The sequence below is a fragment of the Vipera berus genome (genome assembly GCF_964194415.1).
Source record: "Vipera berus genome assembly, chromosome: 3".
NCBI lineage: Eukaryota > Metazoa > Chordata > Lepidosauria > Squamata > Viperidae > Vipera > Vipera berus.
This window is the reverse complement of record NC_138204.1, coordinates 158,970,605-158,983,672: the sequence shown is the minus strand read 5'-3', so window position 1 is coordinate 158,983,672 and position 13,068 is coordinate 158,970,605.

Here is a 13,068-nt window from a genome sequence, read left to right as displayed (position 1 = left end):
TAATAATTTCACACATGAAAGATATGCCTGACAATTATTATGTAAAGTAATGGATGTGTGTACTGTACTTATACACATGTGTGTAGGTAAGAAAGAGGGGAAAATATAAAGAGGCACTTCAGAAAGAAAAACAAAATGAATACAACAGAAAAATAATAGAATGAAGTAGTCTGAAATGATATTCTCTACATTCTCAGGAATAAATTGTCTACATTGGCATTATTAAGTAAATTGGGTAAGTTGAAAAACCAGGCAAGTGAGGCAAATAATAATTAGGACAGTAAAAGAAAGAGTAGTAAAGAAATATAAAAATGTCAAGACAATATGACAAGGTATACATAAAAATGCCTTCTTTACTGATCACTAGAAATACAATTATAGCAGACTCTTTATTTCTCAACTTCCCAAGAAACTGCTCAGAATTTCAAATAAATCCCCTGCAACTAGACAATTTGGGAAGCTTCATCGTATTTCTGTGCTTGTAGTTCCTCTTCTGTGAATTACACTGAACGACCACAACTATGCATTGTTCACTCCCTAAAATATGATCAGGATTCTAAGTGAACCTAGGAATTTGAAAATCTACTTCTTATTCTGCTTGTGAACAGCTTCAGGCACACATTTTGCTTCCCTCAACAGAATGTTCATACCAGCTGACATTATGGTACTTTATCTTGACGGGAGGCTCATCCGCCTTTAATTAATTCCCAGGGAAGCCTTTATGTGTTACTAGAATGCTGGCTATATAGAGAAGTACATCTCTTTCAATTTATTTTGTTGTTTTGAGATGCTTTCCTTGGCTGGAAATTTATCTTAAAGCCTGGACGAAAACATGCACACACACACACACTCACACACACACAGGAGAAAGAAACTATACAGGAAAATGTATTTCCTTAATTACACTGTATCTAAGTAGCTAATCTTGATTTCAGGTGCAACTGATAGATTGGTACTTACTTGTACTTTTTTTTTTAATTGGGCTGTTTTATAAGTATTACTTTACATTCCTGAGAAATTAGGAATCACAGTCTGTCACCTCCACCCTTTCATACAAACCAAAGGCTGTCACAGAATCTCAATATTAGTGTATTTCTTTCCAGCATATAAATGTGGTCTCTACAAAATCTTTATTTTATTGCCCCCAAATTGTCTTTTTTAAATGAATTTTACTGAAACTTAAAAAAATAAGATAAAAAACTGTAATATTCTTTCTATATTCTATCCCATATAATCATCAAAGCCATCACAAGTTCATTCATTTTGCTTTCATTTTTAAGCAAAAAGCCCAACACCCAATATTTACCTATCTGAAAAATGCTATTCTTTGCATTTCACCTCTACATGTCAACTACAAGAAGCACTTACACAAACTTTCATCTCACCCAAAAGGACCAAGTGAGGTATGAAATACAGAGCAGACTTTGTGGTAGCCACAGCTTTCCTTTCAACACAGAAAAAGCTGAAAAAAATGAAGATTTATTTAAAAAAGAGAGAGAGAGAGTGCTGATTGCTGCCAGTGTCCTCCCCAAATTCCAGCATCTGTTTCTGTGTGTCAAGCAAATTATTACTTTCCAGAATAAGCATCTGATTATAGGGAATTCCCTCACTTAGCCTGATGAATGCTCAGAGATCATAGAAACGTGAAAGAAGGGGGCTATTAGGCCATCAAGTCCAGCCCCTGCTAAATGCAGAAAACCCATTAAAACCTCCTCAACAGATAGCTGTCTAATCTCCACTTAAATATCTCCCATGAAAGCGAATCTGTCATTTTCTGGGTAATTGCTTTCACTTCAAACTGCTCTTACTGGTAAGAAGTTTTCTTTTCCCCCTAGTGTTCAGCCAGAATCTGTGTTCCTGTTTCTTAATTCCATTATTCAATATTTTGAATTAAGTAGCCGGAATGAGAGAGGGGAAGGTCTTATTTTAGAGATATCATTTTAGGCAGTTGAGGAGTACCAGTTATCTATCTATCTATCTATCTATCTATCTATCTATCTATCTATCTATCTATCTATCTATCTATCTATCTATCTATCTATCTATCACCACTCATCTCAATTTCAGAGTGGCTACCATTTTCTGACATCACTCATCTTTTCTCAAAATTAAAGATTAAGATCATAGGGCTTCGTCTCCAAATCATTCTTGTTGATTTTTTTTAAGTAGTTCCAAATTTGTTTCCTAAAATGTGATGCCCAGAACACAAGATGGGTTCTAATCAAAGCAGAATAAACTACAACAAGAAGAATAGCCAATACTCCAGAAGATAGGCTTAAAATACAGGAGGATCTGGACAGACTCGAACACTGGGCGCTATCTAACAAAATGAAATTCAATGGTGAAAAAAGTAAGGTTCTACATTTAGGCAGGAAAAATCAAATGCACAGGTATAGTATAGGTGGTACCTTGCTCAATAGTAGTAACTGTGAGAGGGATCTCGGAGTCCTAGTAGACAATCACTTCAATATGAGCCAGCAGTGTGCTGCAGCTGCCAAAAAAGCCAACACAGTGCTAGGCTGCATTAACAGAGGGATAGAATCAAGATCAAGTGAAGTACTAATACCACTTTACAATGCTTTGGTAAGGCCACACCTGGAATACTGCATCCAGTTTTGGTCACCATGATGTAAAAAAAGATGTCGAGACTCTACTGTAGAAAGGGTACAGAGAAGAGCAACAAAGATGATTGGGGGACTGGAAGCTAAAACATATAGGGAATGGTTGCTGGAATTGGGTATGTGTAGTTTAATGAAGAGAAGGGTGAGGGGTGACATGATAGCAGTGTTCCAATATCTCAGGGGCTGCCACAAAGAAGAGGGAGTCAAGCTATTCTCCAAAGCACCTGAAAGCAGGACAAGAAGCAATGGATGGAAACTAGTCAAGGAGAGAAGCAACCTAGAACTAAGGAGAAACTTCCTGACAGTTAGAACAATTAACCAGTGGAACAACCTGCCTCCAGAAGTGGTGAATGCTCCAACACTGGAAGTTTTTAAGAAGAGACTGGACAGCCATTTGCCTGAAATGGTATAGGGTTTCCTGCCTGAGCAGAGGGTTGGACTAGATGACCTCCAAGGTCCCTTCCAACTTATTATTATTATTATTATTATTATTATTATTATTATTATTATTATTATTATTATTATTATTATTATTATTATTATTATTGGTTATGCCTTTGCTTTGGGAACCACACCCTGTTGATGTAGTCTAAATTTGATTTTTGTTGAGATGACACTGCTACGTTTGCAAACCAGTCACATTTCCCAATCTTTTTCACTAGAACCATTACAAAGACAGATATCCCCCTTCCTATGCATGTGCATTTGAATTTTGTTTCCTAAATGAAGAACTGTTAAACATCATTCTCTACTTTTGGCCTATTTGCTAACCTATAAATAACAGTTTGAACATTATTCCTGTCTTCTAGTATATTAACGAACTCATCCAATTTTTGTGTCATCTGCATATTTAATAAACATTCCTTCCACTTCTTCATTCAAGTCATTAATGAAAATACTGAAGGCTAGAGGACCCAGGCCTGATCTTTGTGGCACCCCATTAATATGTCTCTCCAATCTGATGAGAAAGTACTTGATAAGTACTCTTCAAGTAATATTTTCAAGCCTGCTGCATAGCCATCTAATTTAGTATTTAGTTAAATTTTTCATTATTAACTCATGAATAATGCATTTTATTTCTTTCTGAAAATGATTGTGGTGCTATGCTAATTTCTGTATATTAGTCTCAAATGAAAGTCTCCAGTGACTTACCTCTTATGATCAATGCTATGATCCAATGCTAGGATATCCTCATAAGGCTAAGCATATTAAGCATTGTGAATAAAGAGCGCCATCCTACTCCCTATGTTTCCAATACCTGCTGTATTATTCGGCTATTTCCCCAAGAATCTGAGCTTTTGAAATGAGGAGAAAGCTAGATCTGCAGATGTCCTTTGTTCCCCATATAAATTTTCATTGAAACTTGAGATATTAACGTGCCACATATGTTTAGTATCTGACTTGCTTTTTATCTGGATCACAGTCTGCTTATAAAGAAAAAATCTCAATGTGAAGCAAAGGGGAGGCAAAGGGAAGGAGGGGGCTGCAGACATTTTAAACTTGCTGGCCACTTCCTGGAAAGATCAAGATCAAAACATCTTGTATGACAGGGGAAAACTCTTTCAATTTAACAGAGATTATGAAACTAATGAAAAATACTCTGGATGGATTAAATTCAGTGCCGGTAAGGTTGAAATCTTCCCTGAGAAATCTAACAGAGTACCAAGTTCATAGAAAGAGAATAAAGCATTATCATGAACTGGAAGAACAAATCCCACAGAGCTATCATGCTTGAAAATGGAGGTTTCACTCTTTTGCTGCAGCTGAGAAAGAAATTGGTTCATCAGTACAACATACATCTTGTAATAAGAACACAATTTTCTGGAGCTGTTTTCCAAGTGGCTCCAAATTTTCATGGCAAAAGGCCTAGTATAAAAGATCTCCCCCTCAAACCCCCCCCCCAAAAAAATATGATAGAGTGTAACAGAGCAAATACTGTAGCTTTAGTTTGACAGTAATGCTGCTACCATAGAATCTATTATGTAAAATAGTGATGCATGGAGAGAGGTGGTCTTTCAGATTTTGTCGTCCTATGCGTACATGATTTATCTATGTCATAATTATTTTCTGTAGTATAATTCGTCTTCCCCAACCAGAGCCTTCCAGATATTGTTCTGCAACCACTACTAACTTACCAACTTGCTGTGAAGGATCCAGATTTGGGGAAACTGCTGAAATCACTTCCAAAATGACTTTGCATTAGTTTTAAAATGATTATTAAAATGGGATATAACCTATCATAACTTTTTATTTATTTTCAATTCACTGGCTTGGGCAGTGACATCAAGTATTGGCCTAACAAAAGCAGAGATAGGTCATACTCCAAATGATCATATGGAATGTTCTGCAGCTACAAAGAAATTTTATAGCTTTGGCCCTTGATAATAACTATAATTCATTCATTCATTCATTTGTTTGTTTGTTTGTTCGTTCATTTGCTTGTTCATTCGTTCATTCATTCAATTTTTATAGACACCCATCTCAAACCAGAGATTGTTCACAGGCAGTGAACAATCATAGGTAAAGGTAAAGGTAAAGGTTCCCCCACACATGCGTGCTAGTCGTTTCCAACTCTAGGGGCCGGTGCTCATCTCCGTTTCAAAGCCGAAGAGCCAGCGTTTGTCCGAGGACGTCTCCGTGGTCATGTGGCCAGCATGACTAGATGCCAAAGGTGCACGGAACGCTGTTACCTTCCCTCCATAGTGGTCCCTATGAACAATCATAAAAACAATTAAATCAGTTAAAACATAATACAGAAAATAAAATAAATACAAATAACAGCCAAGCAGTATTATAATTAGTTAGTGTAAATACTTGGGTTACCAGACGCATAGCCAGGTCTTCAAGACTTTTCAAAAAGCCAGCTCAAGGCCATCCTAATCTCTGAAAGGTGAATGTTCCAGAGAGCAGGACCTATAGCAGAGAGTGCATCTTCCTTGGTTGATGAGACCCAGAGCCCATCCTGCGAGACTGGATCAGATGGGTACAAAGTACTGGGAGAAGACAGTCCCTCAGGTAACTCAGTCCCAAGACATTAAGAGCTTTAAAAGTGACAACCAGCAACTGAATTGTACCTGGAAACTTACTGGCAACCAATGCAGTTTCCAAAGCAACGTGTTACATATGCAAAAGGCTAATACCATTTAGAACCCATGTAGTTGTGTTCTGTATCAACTGAAGATTTCAAATATATCCAAGGGCAGCCCCTGGTAAAGCATGTCACAGTTCTTCAGACAGGGGCATGAGTGACAGAGCAGAGCCTCTGGGTATATGGCTGGGTGCAACTGACACTCAAAGAAAGAAAAAACAGAGCTTTCTGTAGAGACTTTTGATTGATTGATTGATTGATTGATTGATTGATTGATTGATTGATTTTATTTATTTATTTTATTTTATTTAATTTTTATACCGCCCTTCTCCCGAAGGACTCAGGGCGGTGTACAGGGCAATACAATAAAATACAATATATAAAAATTAAAAAATATTAAATACAACGGCCCAATTCAATAAATTAATACAATATTGATTTGATTGATTATGTCGAGTCATTTTCAAATCTTAGGAGCCACATAAATAAATTTTATCCATGATGATTTTTTTCACTATCCTGGTCTTTCAGATCTTCCAATGGAGTTCTTATTGCCAGTGTAATTGAATCCGTCCACCTTGCTGCTGGTCACCCTCTTTTTCACTTTCCTTCCACCTTTTCCCAGCATATTTTCATATAGTGCAGGGGTGTCAAACTCAATTTCATTGAGGGCCGCATCAGTATTGCGGTTGCCCTCAGGGGGCCGGGGTGGGTATGGCCTGGGTGGGCGTGGCTAGAGTGCATATGGCCTACTGGGTGGGCGTAGCCAGCTCTACATCATTCACATCAAGGGTGCCTATGGGGGCCCAGGCAGGAGTGGGACAGATCTGAGGGTATTTGGCGGAAGGAGGGTCTCTAGGCCAGGGCCAAGGCAGTGGGAGCTGTTCCCTCACTGTTTCCAGGATGGCTTCGCGAGCCACATGAAACCACTTCGTGGGCCGAATCCGGCCCCCGGGCCTTGTGTTTGACATGTCTGATATAATGTATCAATGTGTGGGAAGTATGATCATTTGAGCCTGATCATGTGTACTTGAATGAGAACTCTTAGTTGATTTGTTCAGCGATACATTGGTTTGTTTTGTGGGCTGTTCAGAGTATTCTCAGAAGTGTTCTCTGACACCAAAGTTCAAAGGCACCAATTCTCTTTTTTATCCTGATTCTTCAAAATCCAAGTTAAGAGATTCTGACCTCATAGCAGATTCCAATGTCAATCATGAGTCAAAAGCAAGAAACTTTTGAGCCTTATCTCTCAACTGGTTCCAAACCAAATCTGACCTGGATTCTTTGGAACTCTTCTCCTTGGGAAAATTATATTAGGGGTGTCAAAAAAAAAATTCCACAGATTTTGTACAAAGTAAATTTGGGCATTCTACCCTTGCTGGCTTTCAAGCAATTCAAATGCTGACATCAATTGAAGTCCACATAGCATTTCTTTTTCTCAAGTAAAACAACCTTCAAAACGATGTGCTTGAACAGAATCCTACTAAATGATGCATAAAGCTGTGGTACTGATGGGATTTTTTTTGTTAAAAAAAAAGTTGTGCACTAGGGAAATTTATTTTAGAGAGGCATGCATTGGGGAAATTTGCAGATCAAAGAATAAAGCAGGGCAATTTGCATTTTTTTTAAAAAAAGATTATTGGGTAACGTACTTTAACAGCTATGTAAATGAGGCAGAGAGTGATACAAAATATCCAAATAGAGTTTTCTACAGATTTTGTTTAAGCATTTTTTTAAAAAAACCAACAGATAGGAATATAATACAGCTGTACTAAATGCACACAGTAATGTAGGCTACATTTTTACTGATCTTCACATCCCTACCTTTCAATAGGGACCCCATGATTCTACGTTCACAGACACAAAAAACGCAGAAGTTACGTAAAAAGCAGTTGAATACAGTATAGTTTTCTTTCTTGCTCTGCCCTCCAGCTCCTCACAAACTAAAGTGAAGCCAATGTTCAAACATTTGTACTTTGCTGACCTTAAAAGCGTCGGGAGTGGGCAGGACACACACCACAAGCTAATTCTTTTTCTCTCAAGATAAAAAAAGTAGAAAGCAGTAGAAAACAGGACTTAAGTGTAAGTGTAATAAAAAAAATGTCCTTACCCCTACTCTTTATAAAAGAAAAGAAAAAGATTAATACCACCCTTGCTATATTTATTACATGATGGGTGCATTATCCATTTTTCCAGAGGGGAGGGTTCTGAGCACACCATTCTTCCTATGGTTAAAAAGACTCTGCTAACAAGGATTGCAGAAAAATAGAATGAATAGCATTTTTGCAGCCTTAGATTTAACCAGTGATAGATAGAATTTATGTGTATTGGGAGACTGGGAAAAATAAGGGTTCATTTAAATCTGATTGCTGAGATGCAGCATAAGACATCAATCCAGGGTGTTTGGGGCCGGTGGGGTGAGGGGGAGACTAGGTCTTGTTCGTTTTTCGGAGAGTATAAACTAGAAGCTAACTGGAGGGATTAAGGTTAGTATACTAATTAGTTGTGAGTATACTACTAACTTCTTAATACAGTTAGCAGTAGAGGATGCTCAGAAGTTCGGGGGGATGAGGAAAAGCTGATTGCCCAAAAGTTCTGGCATTATACTGGTTTCAGACAAACTGGTGTATAGGCAAAAAAATTGCTCATTTTTCAAAATGATTCCCAGGGATGTGCTGGAAACAGTGCAAAAAAATGTGCATAAGGGCCTAACATGTACAGAACACTTGATTCTTGCATAGATATTCCCATTTTTCAAAGAAAAGTTATTAATGGAGAGGAGAAATGTTATGTCCTCCCAAGAAGGAAGGAAGGAAGGAAGGAAGGAAGGAAGGAAGGAAGGAAGGAAGGAAGGAAGGAAGGAAGGATATCCTTCCTTCCTTCCTTCTTTCCTTCCTTCCTTCCTTATTAATGACTTCTTAAGAGGGAATTCATATTAATGAAAACAGGGTCCCCTTTCAAGATGGCTGCTGCATGGTAAGAGTTTCTTTTTTCTATTACCGACAATCTGCTGATTTCACTGCTAAAGCTGGTTCTGCTCCCTAGTTTTGAATGGGAACACTTACTGTAAGTTTGACCCAAGATGACTTTTGGATGATTGTGGACCCAGTGGGGAAGGGCGGGGGTTTAAAAAATTCCAATTACCTTTTCAATCTGGAAGCGATTGAAAAGTAACTGGTTGTATCCACCTTTCTGACAAGCAGTTTTGTTTTCTAAACATGCTGGAATTTTTACTTTCACTTTTTTTCTTTATTGTTTTATTTTATTTATTTATTTATTTATTTATTTATTTATTTATTTATTTATTTATTTATTTAATTAATTAATTAGTTTTCTATACCGCCCTATTCCCGAAGGACTCAGGGCAGTTTACAGGGCAGCATATAAAAGACAATATAAAAAGATAATATAAAATTAAAATGAATTAAATTAATTAAAGCCCAACAATTAAAACAATATTAAAAAGCTAAAACCCCTTCAGTCCAGGCCTGATAGATCGAAAAGCCAGGTTTTCAGGTTCCGGCGAAATGTACGCAGGTCGGGGACTTTCCGGAGTTCTTTTTTGCTTTTGCTTTTAAAGTTGATTAGCAGTTTAATGATTTATTTCAATCCCTAATTGCTTTTTATTCTTTTTTTTCCTTTTGATATATGTTGTTCTGGATAACCTTTGGCTCTTCTGAATGGAAAGTATGGACACATTCAAGGTGGTGGTGAAGAGACATTAGACTCTCACACCAGGATTCTGTATTTTTTTTTGAATTTGCAAAATACCTGGGATTTATTTCTATTGGATTTTTCGTATAATTTTGGACAGAAATATAGAGGAAATATGGTTTGTTTGTTTTTTGTTTCCTGATTAAGTTTCACAGATTAAAATGGCTGAGCAGTGTCTGAAATCTAAGAAAGAAGGGTTTTGAAATAAGCACCTTTTAGCTGAATTTCTCTTACAAAAACCTGATCAGACTTTAATATTTATTCAAAGAATGGTAGAATCTGAAGCTTTACCTTTGGATAAAGGTACACAAAAGGACTTTGATCCAGTTCCAGATCAAAGAGATAGTCTCACAGCTGAAGAACCAGGGAAGTGGATTTCATCTGTTGTTCCAAAATTTAAGTCTGCATATTTCTCAAACATTACAGACTCAGCTAGAAAGGAGGGAGACAAATTCCTGTCCTTCAAGAAGGAATTTCTTTTCCTTTAGGAAGAGTGAGGGAGACTGGATGGATTCATTACAGTTAACTGGTAACTACGTCTGCTAGCACTCTGACTTGAAGATAGACTTTTTCTGAAGACTGAATTTATTACATTTAATAAATGTAATAAGAGAGAGGATATTAAGAAACAAACATGGATTTTTTTGACCCAGGATAATCTATTTATAACTTTTGGGGTGATCTGGAATAGTTAAGATGCCGTGGTAAATTTTCTACGAGTGGATTACAATAACAGTTTGTTAACAGAGAGTTTTGAAACTTTAATTTTGTTCTGTTTTACTATTATTGTTTTTTTTCTTTCACAAAGGGTGGGAACAATTGTAGTAATATATTAAGCAGTATTTAAGGAGAGGGTATAATATGTGTATAATGTGTTGCTGTTTGATGCACCTTTTAAAATGTTCTGATTGCTTTGTGTTCTGTTTTTTTTTCTTTTATATCTTCTTGGCTTTTTATTTAGTTTTGTATTTTGCATTTTAACTTTATTTTGAATAAAATATAAAGATATTTTTTAAAAAGATTAATGAAACAGAATTCTAATGTTGTAGTCTAAGCACTAACTCTTATCTACATGCATCAAGAATGTAAGGCAACTTGTATATTTAGGAACCCAACCCAAAGAAACCTGGTCTATTATTTTGCTTTATTGTCACCTCAGAACAGCAAGATATATGCTAAGAAACCCGGAAATATACTTACCTGTTTTGTTCTGTATGTATTTATTCTGAAGGCTTCCTATTCAGCAGGCATCAGGCTTCTCTCTCAAAGGATGTTCTCACTATATTATTCTATTTTATCTTATTGTATTTGATATGGTCATTAGACTAATCATTAAACAATAAACTAAACACCAGATTAAGCATGAGTTAATCCTTATGAAATATGGAATTTTTTTAAATATTAACCTGCAGAGGGATAAGCTATGCTAAATTAGAACAAAGAAATGGTTAGAATTCATATGTTAATTATCTCACATTTAATTCTTTATTATTTCTGCAGAATTCACTAGCTCAGAATGTTCTTCATGTGCCTGAATCCTAGATTTGAGGGTCATTAATGGCAACTATAATATATATATATACAGTATATATATATATATATATATATATATATATATATATATATATATATATATGTGTAGATCTAGAGTCTCGGGTTTCTTCCCGCGTTCCTTTCATCTTCAGAAAGTTGTGGCGACGTTTCGACGAAATCCCATCCGTCATCATCAGGCCGGAGTGTTCCTCCTGCTGCTTCCAGGAGCAATGCGTGGTCTGGCTGTTCCTTTCCTTCCAACTGCCGGTGGGGCTGTGTTCTGACTGGGTGGAGGCGTGGCTGCTTTCTGATTGGGTGGGGGTGTCCTCCGATTGGGTGGAGGCGTGGTTGTCTTCTGATTGAGTGGAGGCGTGGCTGTCTTCTGATTGGGTGGATGCGTGGTTGTCTTCTGATTGGTTGGAGGCGTGGCTGTCTTCTGATTGGGTGGGGTGTGTTCTGAATGGGTGGGGTTTTTTGTTGTGTTGTAATATCCTGAGTGTTGTGATTTGGTGTCCTGAGGAGTGGGCTGTGTAGTGGCCTCCAGAGCTTTGGTTTGGCTCCGAGTTCGAGGACCTGCTATGTATCTCTGGTATGGGTCAGTCAGGTTCGTGTGTGCGTTCTTCTGCTTGGGTGATGGCACTTTTGCTTGACTTGATCTGTCTTCTGTGTGGGGGAGTTTTTGTTCTGGGTGTGGATGAGTCTTGCTGGGGCTGGTGGCATTTGGGGTTGTTTGTTGGTTTTTTAAATCCTTGTTTGCTGAAATTCGTTTCTCTATCAATGCTGGTTTCCAAATGTCATGTAGGCGGGAGGTGTCGTCTCGCTTGTTCATACTGTCTGGGTGTTTTTCTATTTCAATGGCTTCTCTGATTATTCTGCTATTGAGATGTTCTATTTTGGCGATTGTTTTTGTACCTTCAAAATTGATGTTGTGTCCCGTAGTGTTTATGTGTTGTACTAGTGAAGATGTGTGATCTTTCTTCTGTACTGAGTTCTTATGTTCTTCTACACGTACCTCTATTCTTCTGTTAGTCTGTCCGATGTATGTTGCTGGACAGGAGGCGCATGGGATTTGGTATATGCCCTGGTTTTCCAGTTCTATTTTGTCTTTGGGATTTCTCAGGATGGTTGATATCTTTCTGTCAGTGTTAAATGCGGTTTTGATGTTATGTTTGCGTAGTACTTTACTGATTTTGTCGGTTGTTCCTTTTATGTAGGGCAGGATGGCTCGTCCGTTGTTTTGTTCTTCTTCTTGGATGTTTTTCTGTTTCGGAGTCCCCTGCTGAATCATATTGGTGATTTTGTTTTTTTGGAACTTGTTTGCTGTCAATATGTCTGTCAGGGTGTGTAGTTCTGTTTGTATATGTGTTTTATCTGCAAGGCGTCTGGTTCTTGTTATTAGTGTTTTGGCTACTGAATTTATTTGTGCTGGGTGATGATGTGATTGCGCATTGAGGTAACGGTTGGTGTGCGTTTTCTTTCGGTAGACTGTGTGTCCTAGGGTGCCGTTTTGTTTTTTGTATATAAGTACATCCAGGAAAGGTAACTGGTTGTTTGTTTCAATCTCCATGGTGAATTTTATTTTGGGATGTAGGCTGTTCAGGTGTGTTAGGAAGTTTTCTAGCTCCTTTCTTCCGTGGGGCCAGATCACGAAGGTGTCATCCACATATCTGAGCCACAGTTTTGGTTTGTTTGTAGTCTTTTCCAGAGCGTTAGTTTCAAATTCTTCCATGAAAAGGTTGGCGATAACTGGTGATAGAGGGGATCCCATTGGTGCGCCTTCTATTTGTTTGTATCTCTGGCCTCTGTGTATGAAGTATGTGTTTGATAAGCAGTGTTCTGCTAGTTCTATAATATGGTTTGGTGGTTGGTATTTGCTTCTTATTGTTGATAGAGCTTCTTGGACTGGCACCTGGGTGAATAGTGATACCACATCGAAGCTGACTAGCAAGTCTTTTTGGTCTATCTGTAGATTTTTCACTAATTCTATAAAGTGGTATGAGTTTTGGACATATGAAGCTGCCATTTCTGCTTGAGGTTGTAGTTGTTTTGCTAGGTATTTAGCTAAGTTTTGTAGTGGTGAGCCTATAGAACTTACTATGGGTCTTAGTGGGA